At 41.4% G+C, this 27631-nt stretch overlaps 1 protein-coding gene across 1 annotated transcript in view; it reads right to left on the bottom strand.

Annotated features, from left to right (window-relative positions):
• Positions 1-20309, bottom strand: part of LOC309686572 (extracellular sulfatase Sulf-1) — a gene marked incomplete at its 3' end in the record, with an annotated part of 95049 nt that extends 74740 nt beyond the window's left edge. The window contains exons 1-2 of the mRNA XM_082499293.1: positions 20128-20309; positions 18824-18916 (exon numbers count right to left, since the gene is read on the bottom strand). The remainder of the gene's footprint in view (positions 1-18823; positions 18917-20127) is intronic.
• Between the last annotated feature and the right edge of the window lie 7322 nt (positions 20310-27631).

Here is a 27631-nt window from a genome sequence, read left to right as displayed (position 1 = left end):
ATGAAAAAACAATGGTTAGAACAGCAAATGAAACCCAGGGAAGATGTTTAAAACTCAATCCTCACATCATTCCTGTTCACAATCAACAAGCTGACTGCATGTGGACAACAAAAACTCTTTTTTTTCCCTTGTTAAAATACCTCCTTCTTTCATTGCCAGAGATCCATGATTTTTTTATCTTTTCTTTCTTGCTCATCACTGCACTTAAGATGCTAGTTTCAAGTACACATGATATGATGAAATCGAGAATGACCCAATAGCACCAGCTGGAGTGAAACATTTGCTTTAGGAACCTCTTTATCTACACATACAAAAGAGTAAAAGTATTGGATGATGAAGCAGAGTGATGATGAAATAAGCCGTTGGATGATATACAGAAGAATGAGTCCAACAGCACTGGCGTCACCAGGAATATTCCCATCTACTTTAGTGGGCACCGCACTAGTCCGTTACAGAGCAGAAAAATACAGATGAAGATTGTAGTTACCATTGTCAAATCTTCCAGATCCCTGTTTTCCACATTCGCGAGCATACGAAAATACAATACTTTCCCGTAGGTGCACAAACAAGTTCATTATGACTTAAGAGAGGATGTTATGTCATAATTTTGTTCTATGGAAAAAGGACCCATTGTTTTCTTTAAATGCTGCTGTGCTTAAAGAAATTGCAGGAGCATTTTCAATTTTCTTTTTTCTTTCATTTTTCTTCTTCAGGTTTCTCTGCACCATTTACTGCCTAAATCCTGAATACAGCCTTAGTCAGGAACCTTGCCACGACACGTTTCCAACCTGTGGTACAGATGGAGACTTAACAGCGTCCCACGATGAGAAAGGCTTACAGCACGCTGTAATGCAAGATTAGTATTTACTGTTCTGTCTTTGAACAGCAGGTGTTTAGATACTGCTGGATGGTGTCGTTTGGGAATTTTGGGGAGTGTAGGTGTATGTGTGACAGTGAGATAAATCCTTCCTATATAGCACAGATAGCGAGTAAAACATAGGAGGGTTCACTTTGTGCAGGACTTGTTCCATACCTGGGACATATTGGTGATAAAGAGTTTTCCAAATCGTTCCAGAAGTGGTAATACATGACTGTTACCATGTCCTGGGGCTGCAATGATCTTATTTAAGTTCACAAAAGCAACACAGTCACAAAGCCTCCAAGGAAGACCTGAGGGACTGTGGGGAATGTTGCGCGTGACTCACTCCATCTCTGAGTCAGTCCTGAATTTACGTACTCAGTTTCATGCCAGAAGGGAGGCCTTTCAGAGAACTGGAAAATACTGGACCCACATCTTTCTACAGACTCAGCCAGAGACATGTTCATTGCTTCCTCAGACCAATGCTGTATAAAGAATGTCCTTATGCAGCAGCTTCCCATTTTACCCAGAAACAATTTATTTCAGTGGAGAACTCAGTGATTTCTATGTGTATGTAGCGCTTTTGCATTTCCAGGGTTTAAATATTCCATACACAAGTTAAAAGTGCAAGATGATTGAAGCTGTAACTCACTGAAAACAGAATGACCTGGAAAACGTTTTGGTGGCTGACTTCACAAATGTCAATAAATGGACAAGAGAATCCAGTTCCAGTTATCCAATACTTTTTTGCTGGACCACCTATAGGAATGATTGCAGAGCAGTCTGAGCAACCACAATTTATGTACGTGTTTGATTCTCCTCTGGCCTTGTATTTCTCACTGCCTTCAGTAGGCACTGTTAGAAGTATTTCTGAATAAGGATATATCCTAATATCTCTCAGAACTGCAGCTCCATTATTGACACATAAGGGAGCTCCAGCATACACAATGCTCTCCCACTGCCTGGCACTGTTATCATGCTGCTCATAATAGATTCAGAAGACAGAGTAGTAAAAAGGCACCAAATATCAGCAACTTATGAACGTTACTGACTTCACCACTCATTCAACACTATTGCCATAACAATGGAAACATCTGCCATTTAAAAAAACAATGGATCAGCCTATGCAGATCAATACAATGTCTATTTCTATTTGCAAAGCAGTGATAGCTAAAACTGATCTCATATGCTTCTAGATATTCTTAACTCAGTGGGATTATCTCAGTAGACTAACTTCTAACGGGCTTCTGTCACTCATTGCTGAAGATTCCTTGCTAGAAGAACTTCCATCATCAATAGATGGGGCAATCCTGCACCAGTCATAAAATGACCCCTGCACCCCATTTCTGGGTGAAACAGTGCAGAAGAAAACTTCTTGGTGCCACATTTTTGAAGTGTGAAATACTGCTTTTAACAGCCATGAGCAAAACCCTTAAATTAAATAAATTTAATCTATATACATCTTTATTCCTGAGACAACAGACTCTGCTCATTTCATTTTTCATCATGATTTTGGTGGATATGACTAAAAACCTACCTTAGTATTCATTCTCCATTTGGAAAAATGTGTTAGGCTGATGCATGAATCTATTTTGCTACACTGTAAAAATACACTGGCTATAGGATTTAAGTCTGCTTCCAAGTGCTTAGCTAACCAGCTAGTGACAAAACTGGACACAACTCTTACACTGCAAAAGAACAAAGGGAAAATTCTGCTTTCTAAATTTGAAGTAGAAAGCCAAACTAATAATTTGACCATTACGTGAATTAAAAATACAATAAAGCCAAATATACAGGCTATACAGATATAAAGGCAATACAAATACAATAAATAGTCTAAAATAATAAAAAATATTTAATGAAGTTCTCACACAGCAAGACATTTCACATTTAACTTGCAATTTTTCCTACTTTGATTTAATCAAAGGGTTTGATTTGATGAGTGTACCAATACTGAATAGAAGTACATGCTTGGGGGATATTCCCTTTATCATTATTCCAATGGAATTAATCAGTGAGGAAAGTGGAAGCAAATGCGACTGATCTTCAAAACACCAAAAAGTTGGCAGAACCTTCTTGAAATAGGCTGAACCTGACAGGCACTTGCTCCTCAAAACTGACTTCTTTATGAACTGTTATAACTCCTCCAGGTATAAGGTATTCCTGTGTTTCTACTGTGCAATTGTGGGAGAAGAAAATAAATAATTTGCATTTAAAAGGATATCTATCTAAGTTTAGGTATGTGGAAGACTCTGACATCCCCAAAATAGACTTAAAATTTTAACTGTTACTCAAAATACGTGAAGGGGGAGGTGGAGCAGGAAATTTCTTAGATGTGACTTGATGAGGGTTAATGAGCCCCCAATTATGTGTGTACTTTCTTAGTTGATAAAATATCAGCATCTCCCCTTGCCTTACTGTTCTGTCAGATCTGTTTTTTCAGCAGCCAAATACAGCCTTTTGTTTAGCGAGAAACACAAACTACAGACAAGGTTGCTTCAGACAGAAAAATAACTCAGGGGTTTAATAAAGCAGACTTTTCCCTATATTACAGCACTTAAAATAACAAAGTCACTGTGACTTGAAACCTGACTAGTCCTTATCGCCCTCTGAACATAAAGAACAATGTCACTACAACCAATGAATCAAAAAGCAAGATGACCTTAATTTAAATATTTAAGGAGCAATTTAGGAAAGTGAAACGTGAAGGCAAGGAAAGGAAGAAGGAAGAGTTATTTGCTGGAAACTTTGCCTCTCTGAGAATGCACAAGTTTACTTGAAAAAGACAGAAAGAAAAATAATTATAAGTAATAAAACTTGTGTTGTCTTGTTAATGTCATTGCTTTTTAATTTTTTTAATTACTTTTTTTTTTGAGAAATGTGGAACCATTCATAAAGACAACTGAGCTCTGCCTTCTGTTAAGTGTTGCGGCACCACTGAAGTTTGAACACATTTGAGCAGTTCTGCTGTGCTTTCAGTTCCCCCTACCTTCTTTTTTTCTTCCAGTGGATTGAAATGTGACCAAATAGCAGCACGACAGTGAATGGAAAAGATAATTCTCACACGACATTCTTCTCAGTGCTTTGAGGAAAGCACACATACAGACACATTTGCTCATGTCTGATTCAAGATGTGAAAAAAAAAGAAAAAAGGCAAATCTATGAGAAATTTTTATGAAATTGGAAACACACTTAAAAACTCTATGTATTTGTTTTGTTTGGAGTAATTAAGACTTCTGCTTTATGTTGCCACAATAGACAGTAAACATTTGCAATATATTTACTGAGGTTAAGGGAATTATGGGATGAATTTGTATCTATTACACCATTATCCTTAAGCAATGCTGCTGTAGTAATCATTTGGAATATATTTTTATCAGTCAAAAAGGTGACTTGTCAGTCTAACCAGAGACATTTTGCATCCTCAGTACACTATATAATACAGAATGCTAGTAAATTTTATTTCTCAGGAAAAAAACAATCTTTTGTTGAAATTTTATATTACCACATTGGCATAGCTAGATTAAGACGGAGACTTATGGATTGGCTGGGTGCTATAGTTTGCACTGCTTCTCTCATACCTGTTATGCTAATGGCAGTCCTTATCATGAACTGAAAAATGGGCAATTCCTGAAGCCCCAAAGAGTGAAAACTAAGTAAAAAATTCTACCCCTAGGGATACAGGGATTTACTTCTGTTGTTGTGCCTCCCACTCACACACACACACAGAACAAACATCCACTTCCCTTATTAAAACATGATGGTGAAACCAGCTCTTACTAACACATTTTTTTCCCATGTCCTACTCACAAAATCTAAATTAGATTAGAGTTAAGCTTCAGCTACATTAAGTCTCCTCTTCCAAGGAGATTTTTTTTAAACATGTATCTTTTAAACATGTTTCTCAGCAATATGAAGGACTGTGAAAGCTCTTAGTCATAAAAGCTATTTTAGATCTTAAAAAACTTGGATCTACTTTCTTTCATTCATCTTTTGTATTGTACATTGTTAACTTTTCCTGAAGCGTAAAAGCCAGAAAACTGGAATCTGCAGTCTTTCCTTCATACCACAGTATACGGGACAGCACAATATCAAGGCACCAGTAAAACTCAAGGCCCTGATGCATAATTTTGGAAAATCGTGCTCAGTTAAATTAAGAAGTTAGTTCTTCCAGCTGTACCATTTTCTGTGTCCCCATCTCTGGCCAAGGTAACGGACCCTCTAACAGAGGCAGCACAATGTGAGGTCTGTCCCGGCGGGAGAGCTCCCCAGTGCCTCTTGGTTATAGCCTGGCATATTAACTACCATTTAAAAATGACTACTTCAATTTACATCAACATGCAGAGCTATGGATTGGAGTAGTTGAGGAGATGCTACGGAGCACAGTCAGCTTTATTTACAATGGGACCTCCCTCTAATCTCCAGGAGATTAACGGAGCAACAGCTGGGAGAAGTGATTCTGAAATCGCTCTGAGGCATCAGAAATCATGGATCAGTGCAGAATAAACATCCGTGTTGAGTCTCTAAGCTGCAAACGAGGAGTCTAAGGCTGCATTTCAGACTCACCACCCTGATAAGCAAAGAGTAAACCTAACTAGCTAGCAAGAAGGAAACCTCTGCCTTCTCAGAGATTGGGTGTCTAAATTATCCTGCTCAGGAATAGACAACTCATTCTCTTGAGGAGGTTCTAGGAGGTGCTCAACCATTACATGGTCAAAGCTTTTGTGGTTGAAAGAGCACTGCCGAAGAAATTAGAAACATCCTCCAGATGAGAGTGGTCGCACACACCTCTGTTCTATGGGACTACCTTTACCACACAGCTGTAAAGCCAGTGGGGGTCCATTGTTACATTTATTTGAGGAAAGCTAAGCAGTTTATATGAACCTATACAAGTGAGTTTGCACTGATTTAAAAAGTCAATAAATGCTGTTGTAGACATACTGTTATTTTCAGAGACTTTGGTGACTGCTATCACATATTGGTTACTTATGAGAAGTTACAAGAGGATGGATAGTGAAGAAGGGTGGATAAAAACTGAATCATACCATGCTTGCTATGTCAACTCAATTCAGAGAAAAGGGCAAAAATAGCAGGATAGTAACCAGGTTTGAAAAAGTACAATGCTAAAATTTATAAACAAATATCCGAAACAAGTCTTCCCCTTTACCACAACCCTATAAAAATCCATGAAAGTTCCTTTCTCTTTATTTCCTCACACTGTGAAACTCTGACAAAGATAGCTGACATGTGGACTGAGCTTCAGCAAATATGCATTCCATGCTAAATATTCAAGAATTGGCTGAATAGTGCAGGTGGTCACATCACTTACATAATGTACGAGTCAGCAGTTGATCTCCTCTCTTACATGCTGAACAACCATCTCACTAAAAAAATGATTCAAATATTTTGCTCCAAAATTATGTTTGAATACTACCAGAGGTTGGTAGAAGTTACATGTTCCCAATAAAATGTTTGGTATTGAATGAATTCAGTGCCATTCACAAAGTTCTTAAGCTCAGACAGCAGGGAGATTTTTAAGAGGGTGGGTGTGAGCAAACTCAGGTAGAAATCAGACAGACTGTCTGGGAAAAGAAATTGCCCAGAATAATCACTAAACTAGGGTAGCTTTGGACTTTGTATGTTTTAAGTTTATACTTTTCAGCTCTGTTGGTTAACTCCTTATCTAGCAACAAATAGAATTTTAAAATAACTTCATAAGGACAATACATGCATCAATAAGATATGCATGTTGTACTAAAATTAGATTGTTTTAATTAGCAGTTCTAAAGTTAGAGAGACATGGAAGAACCCCTACTACTGAGAATCAGCAATGAAGTTATAGGAGGAACTTCAAGCAACATGAAGGTGAGTGAGGGCAGCATTGCCACTGCTGCTAAAAAGCAGCAAGGAACTCAGAGGAAACGATATTACTGATGATAAGAGATGCAAAGTTTTAAAGGCTGTTTCAGGGCTCCAGACTGTGGGCTTCAGCTGTTTGAAACGGATCTATTTCAGGAGTCACAAAGTTCTCTTGAAGTCCTCTCAAACTTCTGAAAAAGGCAATAAAAATCCACAACTGAAAATACAGGCTAAACTGAAAATAAAAATTTTGCATGGTTTCAGCTTATATGTTTTAAATAGTAGTCTTCAACACTCTGTTTAGTTGGGCTTCACAGAAACCCATTGAATTTGAAAGACATTCTTTGAAGGAGATCTTAAATACGTCTATTGTGACAGATCTGGCCAAAAACAGGAAGAGGATCATCCCATGTGAATGTATTTTGGAGAAATATTTGTCCTGCACCTCCCTGTGACTGGAAGAGCTATTTAAAGGTGAGTTAAGAACAACTGCATATATCAGGAACAAATTATAAGATGGAATAGAGGATTGTTTTAGTATACTGCTTTTTATAAATGTTCGGTTTACTCAGAAGCACTGACAACTCAACAAAAATCAAGAATAAAACTTAAAGTAAAATAATGAAAACAGTAATTTGAGGGCACGTGTTTTAAGCAAAATAAGCAACTGTCATCAAGGTTGAGGATGACACCAAATTGGGGGCAGCAGTGGATCTCAAGACAGGGCTGCCATTCAGAGGGACCTCGGTGAGCTGGAGAAATGGTCTATCAGGAACCTTATGGAATTCAGCCAGGACAGATGCTAAGTCCTGCATCTGGGAAGGAAGAGTCTCTTGCAATGATACAGGTTGGGGAACAGCTCTGCTGAGAAGGACCTGGGCGGTCATGTTAGACAGCAAGCTGAGCCTGAGCCTGCAGTGTGCTCAGGGAGCACAGAAGGCCAACAGCATCCTGGCCTGTATTAACAGCCGCGTAGCAAGTAGATTGAGAAAAGTAATAATCTCCCTTTATTCAGAGCTCATTAGATGGTGCCTAGAGTACCGTGCCCACTTTTGGGGCCCACAGTACAAGAACAGCAGTGATAAACTGGAAACAAGTTCAGTGGAGGGACAACAAGAGACTCTCAGGATGGAGCACTTGCCCTGCAGTGAAAACCTGGGGTTGTTGCTCCTGGAGATGAGCTGGCTTTGGTGGGATCTCACAGTACCTGTCCAGTACCTGTAATGAGGTTATAAAGGAGATAGAACTGGCTCTGTCAGGAGACAACACCGCATTGCAGGAGTGCAAGAGATAATGGGCATAAAGTGAAACAAAAGAGAGTCAAACTGGATATAAATAAAAGGAAGCTTCTTCCCTGTGACAAAGTCAAGTTGCCTGAGACATTGTGCACTCTCTGTCTTCTGGGGTTTTCAAGATCCAACTGGATAATACCCTGAGTCTCATAGCTGAGCCTGGTTTGAGCAAGACCTGCGACCTCTCATCTTGACAGATGGATAAAGAATTTACTTGAACATCCCCATTCAGATTATTTATGGAAGAACATAGTGCTCATCACATGATCGTGCTTTTTGGGGGCAAGAAGTGGCTTGATTAAATTGAGAACTAAACCAAAAAGAAATTTGAGGTTAAAGAATGGCTGGTTCTTTCCCTGCACTACATAGTCAGCTCTCATATTGTCTCTGCATATTGCGGTGTCTTTCATAACAGAGGCCCATGGAGCAAAATTTGCTGTGCCACAACAAATGGAGACTTCCCAAACTGCAAAATTCTGCAGCAGTTACTACTGGGACTGAGGGCAAGAGAGAGGTTCAGACTCAGCTCTTCTCCTCTCAAGTGTGACAACTGAAGAACATGACAGCCTTTCCATTAAAAGCAGTAGTGTCCTGAGGACATAGATCCCGCTTGCTCTGAAACTCTTTTACAGGGACATGGCCAAAGTATTTTGGAGTGAGCACGTCAAGGACCAGCAATAGCCCCCTCATGAGCCAAAAGCACTCTGTCTCACTCCATGTATGTCACAGTAGGCACAGAAGATGCCCCAATAGAGATGGAAAATGTGGCAACATTTCTGGGTTTTTGCAGAAGCGATGCACTCAGTATTCATAAATTGCAAATATAGCAATTCTTTACATTTGTTCTTAATGCCAATAAGGAAGATGCTTGGGAGGAACCTATTAACCAAACAGAGATTTGCTCCTGAGATTTCTTAATCTCTTGCAAGAAGACTGGCAAAATCACCACTAGCAAAACAGAGCTAGAGACATGAGAGAGGAAGGCTTAACACTTCATCATTGCCAGAAGCTATTAATTTCTCTCTGAAAATCCAGTTTAACAATTTTGATTCGGGAAAGACGAATGCCTGTAGCAGGGAAAGTAAACATGAACTATGGAAGGTCTTTCTGGTTAAGCTAGAAAGGCTGCAGCCAAGGTATTTCCCACTTATCCTTCATCAAGGAAAAGGTCAAAAAAGCCAATGTGTTTAAGCCGGGCACAGGACGGAACAGAACAAAACTTCCTATGAAAAAGATTAAGTTCACATTCTTTTGGCTTTCATTAAAACTATTTCACATCACTCCACACTTTCATTTAAAGCAGTTTCCTGACAGCATTGAACACAAGATCTTAAAGTAGGAAAATCAAAAGATAAAAGTGTAAATGGAAAACAGTTTATGTACTGTATACAAAATGGGTAAAAATATGATGGGCATATAAATTATGAAACAGCAAAAAAAAAAGAATATATTTATTTAGCCTTTGCAAATTATATAACTCATGGTGCCCAAGGTAAACTTCCATCCCGTGTACTTCCATGTACTCGCATTTTAAGCTGAACGGTTCCCAGGGAATTTGTGTCTTTAACAAAATAGAAGATTTTTGTTTTACATGAGGCTTCTAAGGAAGAAAGATTTTTCTTCTAGCACTACAAAAAAGACCAAAGTTAAGGTCTCCAGGTATGTCATTTCCAAACTGCTGAGAAAACAGATTAGCTCTTTGACACTACCACCTCCCCGTGTCCATTACAGCAACTATAGGTATTGGACAATAGAATATGATACATGGTAAATGCCCTAGAAGTGTTTGATTGTGCAATATGGCGCTCAGGATTTCTCCTGGAAGAAAAGATAAGTATACCTTTGAGCAGACTGATATGTGGATGGTTCAATGTCTATGTGCAAGAAGCACACTGAAACGCCACTGAGAGAGGGACAGAAGGTATTTTCTTTCTATCCTCCATTCACCAACTCTGGTCTAAATTCCTTTGGAAGATCTGTCAGCCATGATTCAGACTCCTACTCTGTCTCATTTAGAATTCCCTGTTCACTCAGACTCGTTTGTGATGTCTCTATCTATAGTGTCGGAATGGCAGGTCATTGCCCACCTGAATTTTTCCATTGTTCATATTAAGTGTAGATGTCGCTGATTCATGATGAAGCAGGGCAAAGAACTTCTTCAAACAATGAGAATGGCCCACGCAGAGCTTTGAAGATAAGGGCTGAGACAGGGACTCCTCATTTCACACTAGCTGTGACTCAGCAAGGTGTCTGGAAGAAAGGGGTGAGGCATTCTTGGAGATCTGCTCTGCCCTGTGTTAGGCTTTCATCCAAACTATCTGCAACGCTTTTTCTTGTTTGACAGTAAGGTATGGCTTTAAAAAAAAAACAAAAACATTAATACATGCATTACTGAAATCAATTCCAATCTCAAAAGCCCAGCACACTCTTCTATTGCAGGCAGGGGAAAAGCAGAAGTTCTAGCAGCTGTAGGTGTTTGGGTACTAAAAAGCCCAGTAAATAGTTCAAATAGTTACCAGATTCAACACACTGATGCTCCACGTGTCTGTGTCACTTTTCCACTGTCACAGTGGCAGTGGTGTCACAGTTCAGTATACAGCTGTATCAGTGAAACAAATGTAGAATGGCTGAATGACTGTTTCTCGTTATCTGAACCCTCTCTGACTGAAGGGCAAATATTCTTGTGGCAAATTAAAAAATTGTTCTGCGTTGGATTTTGCATTGGAGCTCCTGAGGTGTGTGCATGCACTCCATTAGTAATCTCCAGCAGAGGAGTGAAGAAGACAGGTCACAGCAATAGCATCACTCATCCCAACTGGAGCTGCTGATGAGCGTGTCAATGACCTCAGTAAACAGCGCAAAGCATGTAGAAAACAGATTTATTCGAAGCATCCTTGGACCAATACCCAAAAGGAGGCCAACAGAGTCAGCAGTGTGGTAGGTATACTCCTGAGTATGACTGCAGAGCTGGCTCACCACACAGGGATGCGTTTAAGCTCCTCGGCACATGATTCTCTCCAACAACTCTGCAGGTTTCTGACAATGATCAAGGATTCTTACATGGCACACAAAAGGACCAATAAACAAAGCACGCATGGTCTTCTCACACTGCTCATGCTGTCCAGATGCAAGAAAGAGCAGTGAATTCTCCGTGCTACATACAAGGTAAACAGAGTTCCTCAGAGCGGACAAGGTCAGGGTATGGTTGCACAACATCACTTGTCGAAGACAGCATGGACCTCAGTTCTAACTAGCCATGCTCATACTTTACCTGGCTTTTCCAGCCCATGCTGGTGACTATTCTCCATTCTAAAGGATTCACAGGATTTAATAGCTTTCTTTTTTATGTCAAAGGTACCTATAGTACCCAAGACAAAAACAAGTACCTGTAAAAAAAACCAAACAAATACCTGTCTTGTTGACAGAACAAGAGGGAACGGCTTCAAGCTCCAACAGGGTAGATTTAGACTGAACATTAGGAAAGAATTTTTCACAGAAAGACTGGTCGGGCATTGGAACAGACTGCCCAGGGAGGTGGTTGAGTCACCATCCCTGGATGTGTTTAAGAGACGTTTAGATGTGGTGTTGGGGGACATGGTGTAAGGGAGATCTTTGTAGAGTAGGGTAGATGGTTGGACTCGATGATCCCAAGGGTCTCTTCCAACCTAGACAATTCTATGATTCTATGATTCTAAACCAGATCTATTTCTTGAGATATAGTTATACTGCATCTCAAACATTTCACAAGTTGCTGAGGTGCAAAAACGTGCAAAATTTGTAGAGAAGAGTTTGCAGAGCATTTTAGTGAAAGGGAAAACTGGACATGAGCTGCATAAGATGGAAAAGACCTAAAAAGGGCACATACCTGTTTCAACACATCTTTGTGGCTGCTCATCTTTCTATGTTGAACTATTTTTTTTTTTTTATTTATTTATTTTTTTTTTGAGAAGCCTGGTGGTCCCTGACTGCATCCCTCAAAGTCTCTTCATTTTACCATTCCTCACTTCAGAGGATCCATGCTTTAGAGGAATTCTCCATATGAAACAAGGAAACCAGAAAACTAACTCAGTGGCCTTTTGTGCTTAGGAGTTAGAGAGCAGTAGAGCACAGGAAGCCTTCTTCTGTGAGCCTATATACCAGCAGTGGACTGAAGTTTCCAGTGAGATAAGAAATGCCAACCCTTTAAGGATATAGAGATAAAAGAAACTACTGGAATGTCTTGCAGATAAACTTGGGTCAAACATTTTTATTGGTCTAAATATGGTAATGGTCTCCCTAAATCCTACACACTGGTGGCCAAGCAGATAGTGTTACAGTCTAAGTTCATAAATTGGCTCTAGATGTAAAATAGATCACAACAAGGTAAAGTCACATGTGCTTTACTAGGGATGTATTCAGGAACCCAGGTATTACAGCTCTTCTCTTCAATAAAATAGTGGGGAATGACACCAAGGGAATCTTTGCTAAAAATTACTACAAAGGTTGGCTTAATGCAGACTTTTTTGGTGCTGACAAGTTACCAAAACCCAAATGTTATTCTAAAATTGACTATTGTTAGCTTTTTTGCAGACTTTGGAAAAAGGGATAGTTAAAAGGTATCCTGTGCTGATTATTTACAGCATGTTCAGTTTATTATTGCACTACTGTTCTCTAATTTGTGACCGGCATGCCCTGAGGCAGCCAAGTCAGTGGAAGATAATCCTCAAATGATTTAACACAACTAAATCCAGAAACACGGGTACTGAATCTCTTACAGTTCTGTCTTTCTTCCGTTCTTTGTCCAACATCATACCCCTGGAAGATCATCCATTATTCTTCACTAGACCTTTAGTGCTTGCAGGCACCAACATCATCTCTGATCCTCCCAAGCTTTATCTGCCCCACAGGCCTCCAAGACATTCCTTCAAGTAACAACAGCGGGTGATTTTTAAAACATTTTCCTGGAACTCATATAACTTAGAAAGAAAAGGCTGTGCAGTTTTCTTGTCGGCATAATCCGGCACGGAAATGGATAACATTGGATGAGTAGAGTGTTCCCTTTCTACAGTCAGTGCCTCAATTACACTTGATCTGAGCATCCTAGTCTCTTCAAGTGAATCGCAGCTCCTGCTGCTCAAAGGAAAGACCTGCTTCATGCTTTCTTCTGTGGAAAGTATAGGAGACACCTTAAAGAGCTGTGTAGGAATTACATCACAGCTGTTCAAATAGCGCCAGTGTTTATCCATGGCATTGCTCATCTGTGGGCCAACCAAGAAATTCAAGATGATATCAAGTGCCTCCAGCTTAAGCTCCTTAGCAGTCCTTGTAAAGCAAGTGGGTAAGCTCCATCCCTACATGTGCAACTGAATGAGGCAAGTGCCTTTGAAGGTTTCCAAGAGGAAATCCCTCCTGCCTAACCGCAGTGCCTGGGTGCCTTCGGAGGGGCTCTTTTCATTGATCGGAGAGAGAACGTGCCTTTAGGTAGCTGCTGTATAAGTATTTAAGGCTCAGGGGCACCTCAAATGCCTTGGCTATGCAGACTGGATCAGAATCTCACTCACCTTTCAAAGGCAGCAGCTCAGCAGGCGCCTGTGTTTCTTTCCTCTTTTCTACCCACACTTCTTAGCTTCTCCCCAAAGCCTATTTGTTGATCTGAAAAGTCAGAAGCAGTAAGCGGGGCCTTTCTGCATTGTAAGTGACACTGCACCGATCCTCCCCATAAAAACAGATACACGTTCATTAAAAACGTGCACATTTAGCATTCTGCTCATGGCAACACTGGCACAGTCGCACGTGTCTATTATCACACCTTCTCCTGTAGACACACACAGTGCCCTGGTTCGCAAGGTGAGGTGTCACCAGGTAGCTGAGCGATCTTGTGGCTCACATCCTCCTAAAGGGGTGGCTGCGTTTTTCCCCCTTGCCCTAAGCCACCAGCTCCAACCGCTTCTCTTGCACCATGTGGATCTTCTCTCCACTTGCTGAGCTGAACCAACTGACTAGATGGGCAGCCAACACAGCTTCCCGCTGCTCCAGTGAGCTCATTCAGCATGCCAGGAGGGGAGCCAAGAGCCAAAGCTGGCACGAGGGAGGAGATGGGAACACACTGCTGGAGGCAGAGGATGGGAAGATCAAGGATGGGTTTCTCCAGGGCAGCAAGCTATTCTGCTGGCTGAGTGGAGTCAAGGAACCTCACCCTTCGTTACAATAAAACCTTTCTAACAAAATGGGAGTTATCAGACAAATGATCAGAAATTTGGGGGCGAGCTGATTACGGTAAACCTCAGGAAAAATAAAGTTGGGTTTTTTTAATTGCGAGGCGTAACATACACAAACCCACCTTATTCACAAAGTCTGCATGCATTTACATAGTGAGATTTGGGATTTCCGTTAGTTCCCTTCACGTTTCTGGAGCTGCATGCAAGTCAGCTTCCTCAGCAACCAGGAGGATTAGGTTTAAAAAGAACAGAAAAGAGAGATCTGAACTTCTCACGTTATATCTTGCCTCTAACACTTGAAGCTTTACAAAGGAGGCTAAATATCACAAGACTACTGATAAAACTCAGGAGAGTTGGCAGCTCTGCAGACATTTATGGGCTTGGTAACACATTTTTCTGGTTTTAAGTGAAAACAGACAAAACAGTGCACATGCTACAATAATGAACATCTTGGCACATTGCAATTACAATACTGGAACAGAGCACTATGCTGTTTTCATGGATGCTTTTGAGAAAAAACAATCCCTATGTTCAGCTCCCTGTTACATTTATTCTGCAGAATTTTAGTGCCAAAGGCTTCCCCATCTTCTCTGTGGGCTTTCCAAGCAGAGTTCACCTCCTGTGAAGCACCACAAAAATACAGCTGCCATGGAGCAGCTCCTCTTCTTGCTGAGACGGATTAGTCACATCATAGAGAAAAGGCAACATGCAATGTCATAATTAAACTCAGACAGCATCAGGAGAGATTTAAAAAAAAACACAAAAAACAACAAACCAACCCTTAAAATTATTGACTATCAGTGTTTTGCTTCCATTTAGGAACTCCATGAAATATTCTGTAGATAATATGGCACTGATCTACAAAAGAGTCTGGATTTCCATAGCACAGTACCACATCTAGAAACCTTCCAGAATGTAATGGTGGTATCATCACACTAGCCTGTGAAAAAGAGCATTTTTTGTTTTGAATTCTAGCAACGTTATCGACTTTGTAGGCAACTATAAAAACTGCAGTGTAGAATTATAGTCAATCGTAAGTCAATTTTTGCTATAAAATAAATCGAAACAAAACTGATAAAATCTTGGGTGAAAAGGTCAACTATTACAAAAATGTTTCACTGTAACCAAATCACCAGTGATGGTTAAAGCTGGGAAGGCTCAGAGCTCCAGGGTTAATAGAGCACACACAGAAACAAAGGCTTACCAAACCTTTTAAGCAGATTCTGAAAGTGGGAATTAAAGTTCTGGGAAATCACCAATACCAAATCCGCTGTGTGCAATGCATAAACCAGAAAGATGAAACAAGTATTAGTTTCCTCAGAAAATATAAGTCTTAAGGCACCAAAAATTTAAAAGGAATTACTCTCACCAATTAACAATAACTTTTAAGCATGAACAAGCAATACTAAAGCAAAGACCTGGCAGGGGCTCTCAAAAGGAGTCTACTGACATAACTGAACTACGCTAAAATAATTCAGCTAAAAAGTGTGTGGTTTGGCAATTCATATATTACTGGGTTGCATTCTGAGGTGACACTGGTGAAGGCTTTGAGTCTTTCCACTTTAGTGTCCTCCACAAGCACGTGACATTGTTGAACGTGCCCTCCTTGGTAAGAACAGCAGTAGAGTTACTGCACTCTGATCGTATGGAAATGGTGAATTAATGTTGGAGCAAGATAAGTGAAAGATGAAAAAAAAAGGTAAAAGAGGGAGGCAGGGAGGAATATTTTGTTGTTGGTCCAGCTGGGAAGGCAGTGATGATCCAGGATTTGTTAAAGGGAGGAGCAGGCTGACTTGCTGCCACTACTGGGGCACAGCAAAGGGGATTGCATCACCTCCCACTCCCTTCTCCCTCTGCTTTCCACACGTGTGACTGCGTAGGGACGAGATCTACAGGTAGTTGCAGTGCAGGGACAGCCACAACTCAATGGATTATTCACTATGTATATACAGCTCCCCTACTCCATCTGTAGCCCCCTTATAACAGTTCTACCTGTCATGGAGGTGTTAGGAAAATCTAGTATGAGAAAGGTGACACGTGTGTCACGTAGCTCTCCTGTGAGCTGTGCTATTCAGTGCCTTCTAATTTAATATCCTCAAAATCTCCTAAGACAGCAGTTAAAATTTAAACAGGCATTCTGAAAACACACTCTTGATCCCATTATCAGTGTCGTGGATGGGATTACAATGAGGGTGGTAATGGTGGAAATTTTTTAGGAGAGATCTAGTATCAACAGCAGGAGTGGCCACTAATTGGATTCTTTCTGTGTCACCGCAGAGTTGTCACGGGACCCTCGTTCCCTGTTGAACACTGCAGCTCTCAAGGCACTCAGAAAGGAGCTTTCTCAATTGTTATCGCATCAGTCTGCCTTCCCACTCAAACACAAATCCCCCAAAGCCCTTTCTAAAGCTAAGGAAATCATGGAACCCATGACTCCCGTGACATCTGCGACAAGTGTCCAGCCTCGCCTGCGTAAGAATGAGTCCTGCCATCACACAAAACTCAAAGTCCTGATCCTGCATGAACAAACATATAACATCAAGTGCAGTATGTAAGTTAAACAAAGCTGGGTAATAAACCGCAAACTGTCAAAATAGTCTGCAATAAAGCGATATAGTCAGAACAGAATTTGCAAATCTTTCAAAATATTTTTTTCCATAGCTGTCTAACTTCCACTGAGTGTGGGTTTTATAATGGTTTTCACATTTGGGAACACAGTCCCCAGCATCACAACATTTTTAATAAACTGTTATCAGTTCCTGACTGGAATGAGAGCTGTTACAATAATTTTCACACTGATACTTGCCATCTCTAGGATACTTCTGGATTCCTACATGCATTTTTTTCCCTAATGACCTCTCATTTAGCCTACTTTTTGAAGATGTATTTACATGCCATTTGGAAATTCACCAAGGTTTTTTTTTTCCGATGTGAAATTACACCAATCATAATTAATTTTTTTTTCCGCTGAAACAGAGACAAAAATCAATGAAAAGGCAAGGAGACATGCCAAGCAGCAGAAATTGAAGTTGCGTAGTATAATGGAACAAGCTCACCCACCTCGATTATAAAGTGCTAAAAGAGGAAGCCCCTGACGAGCAATAAACAGACACATAATTAAGACAATTCAGGGCAGAACACATTCTGGCGGAAAAACATTTTTCTTGGGCTCTGCCTCACTGCTCGGAGCAGCGAGGGAAAAAAAAAGGTGACACAGAAAACAACTCTATGAAAACAATCAGTATCCCACCTAGTCTCCACTATCTGGGGCGAAAAGAAGAAATGCACCAGCTTTTGTGTGGTAGAGATTCCCTCACATCACAAACACAGTTGATAGTACAGACATGCCTGGTATGTTCAGCATTCCATATCAAGCAAAGATGAATTAGCCGCAGCAAAAATGTGTTGCAGCTTTCATGCAGCAGTTTATGGATCTTTTTGTACCTCTGGAATTTTTTACCTTGAGCGTATCGTGGATCTACTGAGGTTGTACTGGTCTCAGATCTTTTACTCAGATTATTTTTATCTCACTGTGAGGAACATCTTTGTGAGTTCTGAACACTTTTACAGCTGCTAGGATGCTAATGGGAACTTCATGTGTGTACCCAGTACAAGTGCTCTCAGGGAAAAAAAAGCCAATGTCAAAGGAAGGTATGTAGAAGTCACCATAAATATGTCTTTGAATGTTTACCATCTGGAACAGTAGATTACATTTTGACAAGAAGCTGGACTGCCCCGTGGGCATTGTCTTTTAAACAGCCCCATCATTATAAAGGAAGGAAAAACATGATTTGCTGTTCCTAGTTTCTCAGCGACATTTTCTGGCAGTGCTAGAGGTTTGGTTTTTTTTTTTTTTTTTTTTCTAGTAAAACAATAACACGCTGGGCATGTGTAGTTGGCTATGCACTTTCTTGGAAAATATGTGTTCTTATAGATCATCTGATCTGCGGTCTGATGATACCCACAGAGAGGGATGCGTCTCAGTTAGGCTGTGGCAGCAGCAGGCTGTGCAAATCACAGTGCTGCACCTTAGCTTTGCTGGAAGGCTAAACCTCTGTGCACTGTAGCGGGCTTATTTGGCTTCTCACAGGACACGCTGGGAAGACTGAAGAGGAGAAATCTAATATACAAGGTTTTAACATAGAGTCATAGTGAGGGTTTCCTTTGGTTTTGTTTTTCATTTTTAAGCTTGTAAAAGTTTCCATCGCTTTCTACAATGAGAAAGAGTGAACCGAGAGAAAAATCAAACTGGTCAAATTTACTCACACATGTCCTGGTAGGGACCTATTAGGGATTTAGCTAATTCTGTTTCAAATTGCTGTGGGTAACTTCTGAGGACACATTCTTACTGAAGAGTGTGTTTGAAAATACAAGCTGAGAACAACCTGTAAAGAGGCCAAATAGCCTGCTCAAAAAAAAAAAAAAAAAAAAGTTAACAAAAAAAGTTGGTTTGAGGCAAAAATGTATGTGCAACCTGAAACATGGTTTTATGGGCATCGTTACACAGTTGAATGCCAAAATCACAAAGCACCAGCCATAAATCCCCTTGCTCAGCCTACTAAACAGATCTTATTTCAGAACACATTATATACAGTATTATTTATAGAATATCTCACCTGTAAATGGTGAGGACAGTGTTAGATTTCTTTCACAAGTAGAAGGCCAATAATTCATAAGCACCACAGGTATGTGAGACTTAGTGTGAAGATCTGTTATAGTGCGAAAGAAACAAATCATTTTGTTACTCTGCACAGGAAGACTATATATATATACAGTAAATCTTTTATTTAAAAAAAAAAGGTTAATAACCCATCTTCTACTTCTCCATCTAGATCATTTAGAGTAAAACAATGAGAACATCTTAATTCTGTGATAAGCTAAGATATTGTAATGAGTGATAACATTTCTGACTTCTTGGTTAATTTGCTGGGCTTCCCCTTCTCCAAACTTCAATGAACTTAATAGTCGAAATAAATGAAAATGATAGCAGAGTACTTCCATAACTAATTTCCAATTACTTTTCTGCGCCTCTTCCTTCCTAAACATAAATTTTTGCTCACTTTTAATTAACACTTCAGCTCGCTAGTTTAGAATCTATAAATATAGCGAGACTTTAATGATCCATTATAGTGATGCTACTTAGTTTTCAATGACTTGTAAAACTTTCACAAACAGATCTGCAAATGAATTACATCCATCTGCTCTGCTGCAGCTGCAAGAGCAGCCTTACATTGTACCCTGCCTTTCCCTACTTTCCTGATTTTCTCTTAACTTAAGCCCATGTGTAAGCCAAACCGCCTCGGTACCGCGCATCAGAAGCCCAGCCAGGTCTCTATAAAGGAGTCTTCAAACTTTATAGACATCTCAAATGCACTTTTCAAAACGCTCTGGTTTGCCTCCCAGCTGAGCCCCAGGCAGGCTGCACGCTGCTCAAGCATCCTCCTCAGAACCTGGGAAATACTCTGCCGCGATTCCTTCTCCCACCCCCCCACACCCCCCCTCCACACACACACCCCGCGACCACGCAGTTTCCACGACACGGAGGCGTTTACACCCGCAGCCACAGCGACGCGCGTTACGCGGCTGCGGGAGGTCCGCGCACAGCACGTGTGTGCGGGAGAGGGGAGCGGTGCCCGCGGGAGAGGGCGAGAGGAGGCACCCGCCGTGGTTAAGATACTCCGCTCCAGAAGAGATTTTCTAATCTACACCTTCAAAAGCGTGACCTTAGCTGCGTCAAGAGTGTTAGCTCGATGAAGACAGCCAAGCATCAGGCTGTGCTCGCTGTTATCTGTCAGCCGTACAATAGCAGCATTGATAAGGCAGCAGCAACTGGCTTTGACAAGTGTGCTGTGCTAGCATTCCTCCGAAAACCGTGAAGGAAAAAGAAAGAGAGAGAGGCATGAGGTGCCTTTTACTTTACCTGAACAGAGTGCGGGGCTTTATTTTTCCCTCTGAGCTGCTGGAAGCGAATCCTCCCTCTTCTCCCCCAAAGCTAGGTAGTTCTTCTTTTGCTTGCAGCTCACACTTGGGGAAGACCACACAGCTCCAGCAAGGCTGCCTCTCTCCCCTAATCCCCACTCGAGTGTGATGACACACACTAACCCCAACCATCTGTTGAAACACGTCCTCAAGCACTCGGCACAGTGGTGTGTCAAGACGGGCTGCCCAATCCAATCGCTGGGGCTGGGTGGCTCTTAAGGAGCTGGAGGCAGAGACAAGGGCAGAAACTATAGGGCTGAGAACTCTTTAGCAAAGTAACCTGAGATTTTGAGAAAGGGCTGCTATTGAAAAAAAAGAGCAGAAGGGGGAGGGACTAGGGGGAAGGTAGAGGGAGTGGATTAGTCTGGTGGCCAGTTGTGTTACTTCTCACAACTCCGTGTATTCCCAAGGGACCACTGGGACCCCCTCGCTGTGGGATGCACAGAAGCACAAGAGCAACACTAAAATCTTTTTATGGCGGGTCTATTGAGGGCAATCTCCTCTGAGAGACGCTTTTCTAAAAGAGATAAAAGATGCAGTTCGAGATCCAGATAAAGTGCTAATGTGGGCGCCGCGATGCGACATTTGCATCCCGAACTCCCAGCTCCTCACCGTGCCCCGATTCCCCGTGCCTGCCTCCAGCCTTCCTGGGGGAACGGCGGAGGGAGGCAGAAGGAAAACCGGGGGGCGAGGCGGGTAGGAGAGGGGACACGCGAAGGGCAAATATTTCTACTACTACTACTGCACAGACAATCTGCCCGTCCTTCCCGCGACCCCGCGCTTTCCCGGGCTCGGGGTAGATGCCCGGGCTGGCTGTAGGTGCCCGGGCTCCCCGGCGTGCCCAGACCCACGCACCGCCCGCGCCGTGGCTGCTCCAGCCGCTCCGCGCCCGTCGCGCTGCTGTGACAGCTCCGGCCGCCGCGCCGCGCCCCGGCTCCGCGCCGGGCTCCGCGCCGGGTCCCCGCGCCCCCCGCCGGGAAACGGTTGCCACCAGCCTGTTGCTTCCCCTTCTCTTCTTCCCCACCGCTTCCGCCACCGCCGCGCTCCCTCGGACTTTCTTGCGGGATGCAGTCCGGGAGTTTCAGGCTCGCCCCTCATCCCCTCCGGGACCCGGCACCCCCCTACCTGCCCCCGCCGCCACCGCCAAACCGGGGCTGGGGGGTCCGGGCAGTGCCTCGGCAGGTCGGGATCGTATCTAGTCTGTACCTCAGTTTCCCTCGGCCACAAAGCAAGCGTTACCCCACCTTCCTCCCTCTCAGGGACACTGCCAGGAAAAATACGCTAATTTACAGAAGACGTCCGGGAAGGATAGATAAGGGACGCAGAAAGGCTGCTAAGTGCCAAAGAAACAGTTGTCTCCTCTCCCCTCCCTGTAACAGGATAGGGTGGAAGAGAGATTTAAAATCTCAAGGGTTTTTACCTCATTACCAAGTGCCTGACTTGACACTTACATTAAATCTACATTACACATTATGACAGATGTTGTGTTTTCTTTGAACTGAAAGCGAGGAACGTCGTTTTGGCATTAGAAGTTACTCTGAAAGTGTTAACATCCAACTTGAAGAAAGGTTTGCAATTGTGAAAAGACACACTCTACCCAGCTATATGAAAGCCATATGAGAGTCTTGAAATGTTGATTTGGCTTAGTTGTTCTTTAATACCTTACACAAAGCTATTTCTGAATCACTAGTGGCAAAGTGAATACTTAATAAAAAGTGAGATTAAAGAGCTGTGGTTTGTGCCCAGTTAGCTGTTATCAGAGCTGACCTGGAGAAGAAAGGAAAAAGAAGAAGAAACTGTAGTGACAACTGTATTTGCTCAAATTCGTCCTAAAAGTGATTATATGGTGCCTGTTTCCGCCTATTAAACTGAAACTGCTTTCATAGATGTTGGGTATTCACTAAAACACTACTCCCTAATCTGCTGACTCCAGATAAATAAACAACTAAACAATATTTTCTTCAATAATATGTGGTGAAGTAGGGATGCAACTACTGTCCCTGGGGTATTGTAAGATTCTTAAATTGCCAATTATGTCTTCAGGGCAAGGGTTTGGCTTGATTTTGTTTTATTCTAGCAGACTGTGGTCTGCAAACAGGCTGGATAACCTTATGCACTTGGAAAGCCCTGGAGACATTATTAAACTCATTTTCATTCTCTTTAGCTGTACTTCTTATCAGTATTGTATTAGTAATTCTGCATTAAAAATGTATAGTGATCAGAGCTGTGGAATATCAAAGAGCCCCCCAAATTGTGCTGTATCATCCTGTGTACTGACTCACTGCCTAAAATGCAGCTCAGCTCACGACTGCTCTATTTCCTATTGGTGAGACGAGATGCAAACTCAACAGGGTTTAACCTCTAGATACTTCTAATCAGCATGAATGACATTTATGTGCAGTACTATTATTTTGTGTTGTATGCTTATATGATGTTGTATATTATATCTGTGCATAAATATACATGAACAAGATACAGAGCATTCATATGCTGTACAGGCCCAGTTCTGTTATTTTTTATGCCTGTGTGAGTCAAGGATGCCTCTGCTGATGCCTGTCAAGTCACAATAGTGTAAAATTGACATGGTTAAAAGGACCCCTAATTGCATGTTTTGTACACAGAGACACATGCACGCACACACTTATCTTCAAAGACTCTTCAACAACTTGAAATACAAACTTTCATCTCCAAAACCAATGTTAGCAATAGCCCTCAAACATTGCACGTGATCATGTTTTCACATAAAAGCTACTGCTGATGTTGCGGGATAATTTAACCACTACTCTGATGACTGCAGCCAGATTTAGTTTGCTGTGACAGTTTATAACAGACTTTTCCGCTGTTTCTCTTCTATCCAGACTGCCATCTGCAAAGAGTTTGGGTCTTAAAGGCTGAAATGAAAGCTGCACTGGAAGAGCTGTACCTGAAATACTGTTAAAATAATGTATCATAAAAAAGGTTCTCAAGTTGACTCTCAAACCCGTGAACCCCTGCTAAGGTCAGACTGACCCACTAGGATAAGACTAATAGCAAAGTGAATAATGCTTTACACAGGTAACTCGGGACAATCCTGATATGCAAGATTAATTGTAGGTAATTGTGATAGCAAGAAAAAGTCACATGTTCTCACAGTTATGTACCTTACTTATTAGCTCCAATTAGTTTCCATGGTAGCCAGCAGCATCTTTAAGGCAGGGCACTGAGCTTCACTCAGCATTGCCTGGGCTCAACTCATCACCCTTCCTCCAGCACTGATGGCCTTGGCAGTTTTGTGTGTCTGTGTGAACATATCTACACATTCACACACGTGCACTTCTGCTCAAGAACCTCATGTAATTCTCAACCCTGGCATTTTCAGTTCTCAAAAGTAATTAAAGGGGATTTTTCATGGTTCCTCCAGCAATCTCTGTCTGTCCTTGCTGCCGATATGAATAGAATCTGTTCTTTTATTTCCTTTTATCATTGTAAGTCTACCCTGGATTCAATTAGTTTTGACAAGTTTATACAGGAACAGGAGAGGTTCTAGAGCATGGCTACAAATCCACAGACAAGTCCACGGTCAAATTCTAGCCTAAAATGTACACATACAGAGGCTCATGTTGAGCTTGGGTGATACTTTGATGAGATATAATAAAAAGGCCTCTGAAATCCTGAGTGGCAAAACAAAGCTAAACAAGGAATTATCAGCAAATGTTTTTCTCTAAATATCCCAGCAAACAGCAGGTTCAAAGAAGCACAGAAAGATACGCCTCTTCATATGGAGCACAGTGAAGACTCGGAACTCCTTGCTGCAGGATGCAGCGGAGGGAAAAAAATTACATGTATTCAACTGTTTGGGCAAGTTCACGGAAAAAAAAAATAATCTACTCAAAGCAATCAAATACAAATACAGAACTTCTGGTACAGGGAATGCCTGAACTGCCTGGAGAGGATCCTGGACAAGTATAATTCTGTGCTTGTCCTACTCTTACACGTTACTCCAAGCATCCACCGTTTTCCACTGTTGGAGGGTGCCAAGCCTCGTATACGCATGATTTAGTGTGGTACAGCTGTTCTTGCTTTCTTAAAGAATTTAGCCATTGGTAGTTTTGGGGGCGCATCACGGCTAGTATAAGAAACATTAATTCCTTTTAAGAACTTCAGCCAAGATTCTTAAAGGTTGGCTCATAAATCTACATTCAGGAACCTCAGTAAAAATGGTCTGATCAAAAGTATTGAGTATACAGCAGCTGCTACCGAAGTCAGCAGTTAATTTTATTTTTCTCCATTTCTAGGCATTCCAAAGCCAGACATGGGCTCATGTAAAATTTGGGTGCTAAATCCCAAACTATAGCCTGTGCAAAACTCTGCTGAGCTGCTTCCTAACGTGGTGTCACCTAAATTCCACCGACTCATGGTCTTTTAAAAGCATTCCCCTGGCACCTCTGTGCATTCCCCCATGTTGAAAGCCCATGCCCAAGGCCAAGCACGATTCAGGAGTCAGGCATTCCTTCACGTCAGTCCTCTGAATTGCTTCATTGGGCTCTCAGGGTGCACCTACCAAACTTGGAGAGCTTTGAGTGGCATAGTTAAAGATCAACTTTTTCTTATAAAACCTGGCCAAAAGAAGAAGAAATAGATAACTTGTAGGACATGTAACCAAATACCCACTGGGGTATCTTTCTCCTCACTGTGCCTGTTCAAACCCATTCATTTGTACATAATATTTCAACAATGATTATTCTGTGTAAAAATATGATAAGGTTAATGTGCAAAAAATACTGAAAAATTCAGTGAGTTACATACTGTGCAAGTACAGGAAAATGCAGGATTCTGTATCCTAGAAGAGTGGATGCTAGTTCAGGTGTCCCAGAACAATTTCCATATTTTCTGGGGTAATGTATATGGGCATATACTTGTACTCTCGCAGTATGAATCCATACATATGCTAGGTACAAAAGGACTGCTTTAGAAATGCATTGAGTGCACTTCCAGACTCACAATTACCTGCCTGCGCATAGCTGTTGTGGGATGGAAGAATCTAGCCTTCTTCAGTTTTTGAAGGAAGCTCTCCTCCATCTTCCCTGCAATGGAATCGGATGGTATGGAAGTTATACCCAACTACAATTTATCTCAGGTCTGCAATGCTAAAAATAGTTCCCCTGAGGGGTAACTAGAACAGAGGATAAAGTGCAGGTGAGACAGCCAAAAGTTCATAATTGACTCAATTCATCACGGGGCTTTACCATTTGTCAGATTGTTGTCATCACTATCGCTTGCCCCCAGAAGAAGATTAATAGTTGCAGTGATCGTCAGTCCCAAATTTGTGTCGCTTCACTTACATCCCCTCCCAAAATACTTGTTCTCCTCAGATACTGTTTTCTCTAAGGTAGCTCCCTTATTAGTGGTTGCATAGTGATTCAGTACCAAGCAAGGCCACTGCAATAATGAAAAAAAGATGTGTTTCTTACCCTAGCAGGAGAGCTGGTTAGATTTGTCATAGCTAAACTTTTAAAAAAATATCCCAAAATAAAAACGAAGCAGAAAAACACCCAAAAAATGAAAACCCCGCATATTTGTCATGTCATGCTTAGGGAAAAAGAAAACAAAGCCAGCAAAAGTTTTTCCAAGCTAGAGCCTAATATGACGATTTAATGCACTGAGAAGCTGTGGTTCTTCCCTTCTCAGATGCCAGTTGGCCAAGAGTTCCAACTCCAGCACAGTAAACAAGTGATCAGTGAGTCTGGGAAGAGCTCAACACACCAGACAGTTGGAAAACAGAGGCAAATAGAGGCAGGAAAATCAACAGACTTACCCAGTCAGCACAAGGTGGGTGATCCCTTGTTCAGCAGCAGGGAAAGTGCTAAGGGGAGAGTATATATGGAGTCTATAAGGCTTTAAAGTGTGAGAACTCAGCGAGCAATGTTCTCTCAGAACTTGTGCTGACTTCACATTTTTGGACAGAGTTCAATTTCATTACTGAGAAAATTTGAGGTAAACCATCCAATACTTAACAAAAATTGAAAAAATGCCAGCAATTTAGAAGCCAGAGTGTCTCATAGCTTTTAATGTTAATTATTAGTAAACTGATGACCAACGGACATCTTTAAGTCCCACCATCTTACACAATTCTCATTCTTATTTTCACCTTTACTCAAAACATCCAGCCTGAAAAAATTGCAATGACAAAGAATAAAGGATTTGAAGGACTCCTGGTCGAAGTCACCAAAATCAGTAAAACTTTCATTATGAAGGTTCAGTCTTACCATTTCCCTCTTTGAGTGTGCCTCTGATGTTGCACATAGTCAAGGTACCACTTGCCTAAAAAAACAACTATGTTCACGATGCTGCTCTGGACAGAGCGTGGGAATACACACAGTTTAACATACAGATTCATTTTTTCCTAGCAAGTCAAGGAAGCAACAGCCCCTGTAGCCCTTTTATTTTTATAACAACAAAGCATCAGCAAATCCCATAACACTTTAGGAAAATATTTCATTTAACCCCTTTGTGATCTCATCTTAGATATAATGATGAGAATATTTGGGAGCAGAAAGACCAGACACTTTGCAGGGCAGCTATACCTCTGTATAGCAATTTTTATCTGGTAGCAGGGACCTTTCAGCCTCACTTCTGTTGTTCTCACTGAGAAAACAGGTCAACATGCTTAGCTTGCCTCTTATATGTAATTAACTTCAGAGTTGCACCTGCTAAGACAATTAACCTCAAGGAAATTGGCACCTAACATAAGCACCTACCAGTAAACAAGTAGGTTAATGCAGCCCTAATAGCTGGCAGACTCACTCAAGGCCTTCTTGACCATAAGTCTTGAAGTAGTCATAGCACCTAAGGGAAGCACATACTAAAGTCATAGTACAGCCCCAAGTCACCAAAAGAATGATAAGGCAGTATTCATCGCATAGGAGAATGCCTTTGCAGGAGACAAGTTTCCCTAGCGTTGTCTTGGGTGCCACTAGTACCTTCTCCTACACATGGGAATGACTTAAATGCCAATATCCATCCCTAAAAAGGTATGTGTAGACATGTGTAGATAATATTGACATGTAGATTTAAATATATATGCATATCTAAAATGTGTGTATGTGTAGGATTATACGTTTCTAATTCTACATCTAAATTCTTGTTGCTGGGCCTAAATTAAGGATATCATAGGTTGAAAAACAAACACAAACCTAATAAAACAGTGTGTTTATAAACATGATCTTTAGATAACAATTTAAATATAGACAGCTACTTTAAGAAAAGAAAAGAAAAAAATAAAGTTGATATGCTGATCCCACTGACCCAAACCACTTGTCATTCTCTTTCTAGGTGCCAAAAGCCAAGAATGTCCTCACTCTACTGCCAAAACCTCTCAATCACCTCGTGAAAACATCTATGGCTCACATCTTGTGTCAGTAAAAAAAATTAATTGTAGAGAAAACTGAAAAAGTGAAGGCAGAGTA

The sequence above is a fragment of the Vanellus vanellus genome (genome assembly GCF_965231255.1).
Source record: "Vanellus vanellus genome assembly, chromosome: 2".
NCBI lineage: Eukaryota > Metazoa > Chordata > Aves > Charadriiformes > Charadriidae > Vanellus > Vanellus vanellus.
Note: the sequence above shows the minus strand (reverse complement) of the source record. Positions and strands in the feature narration are given on the sequence as shown.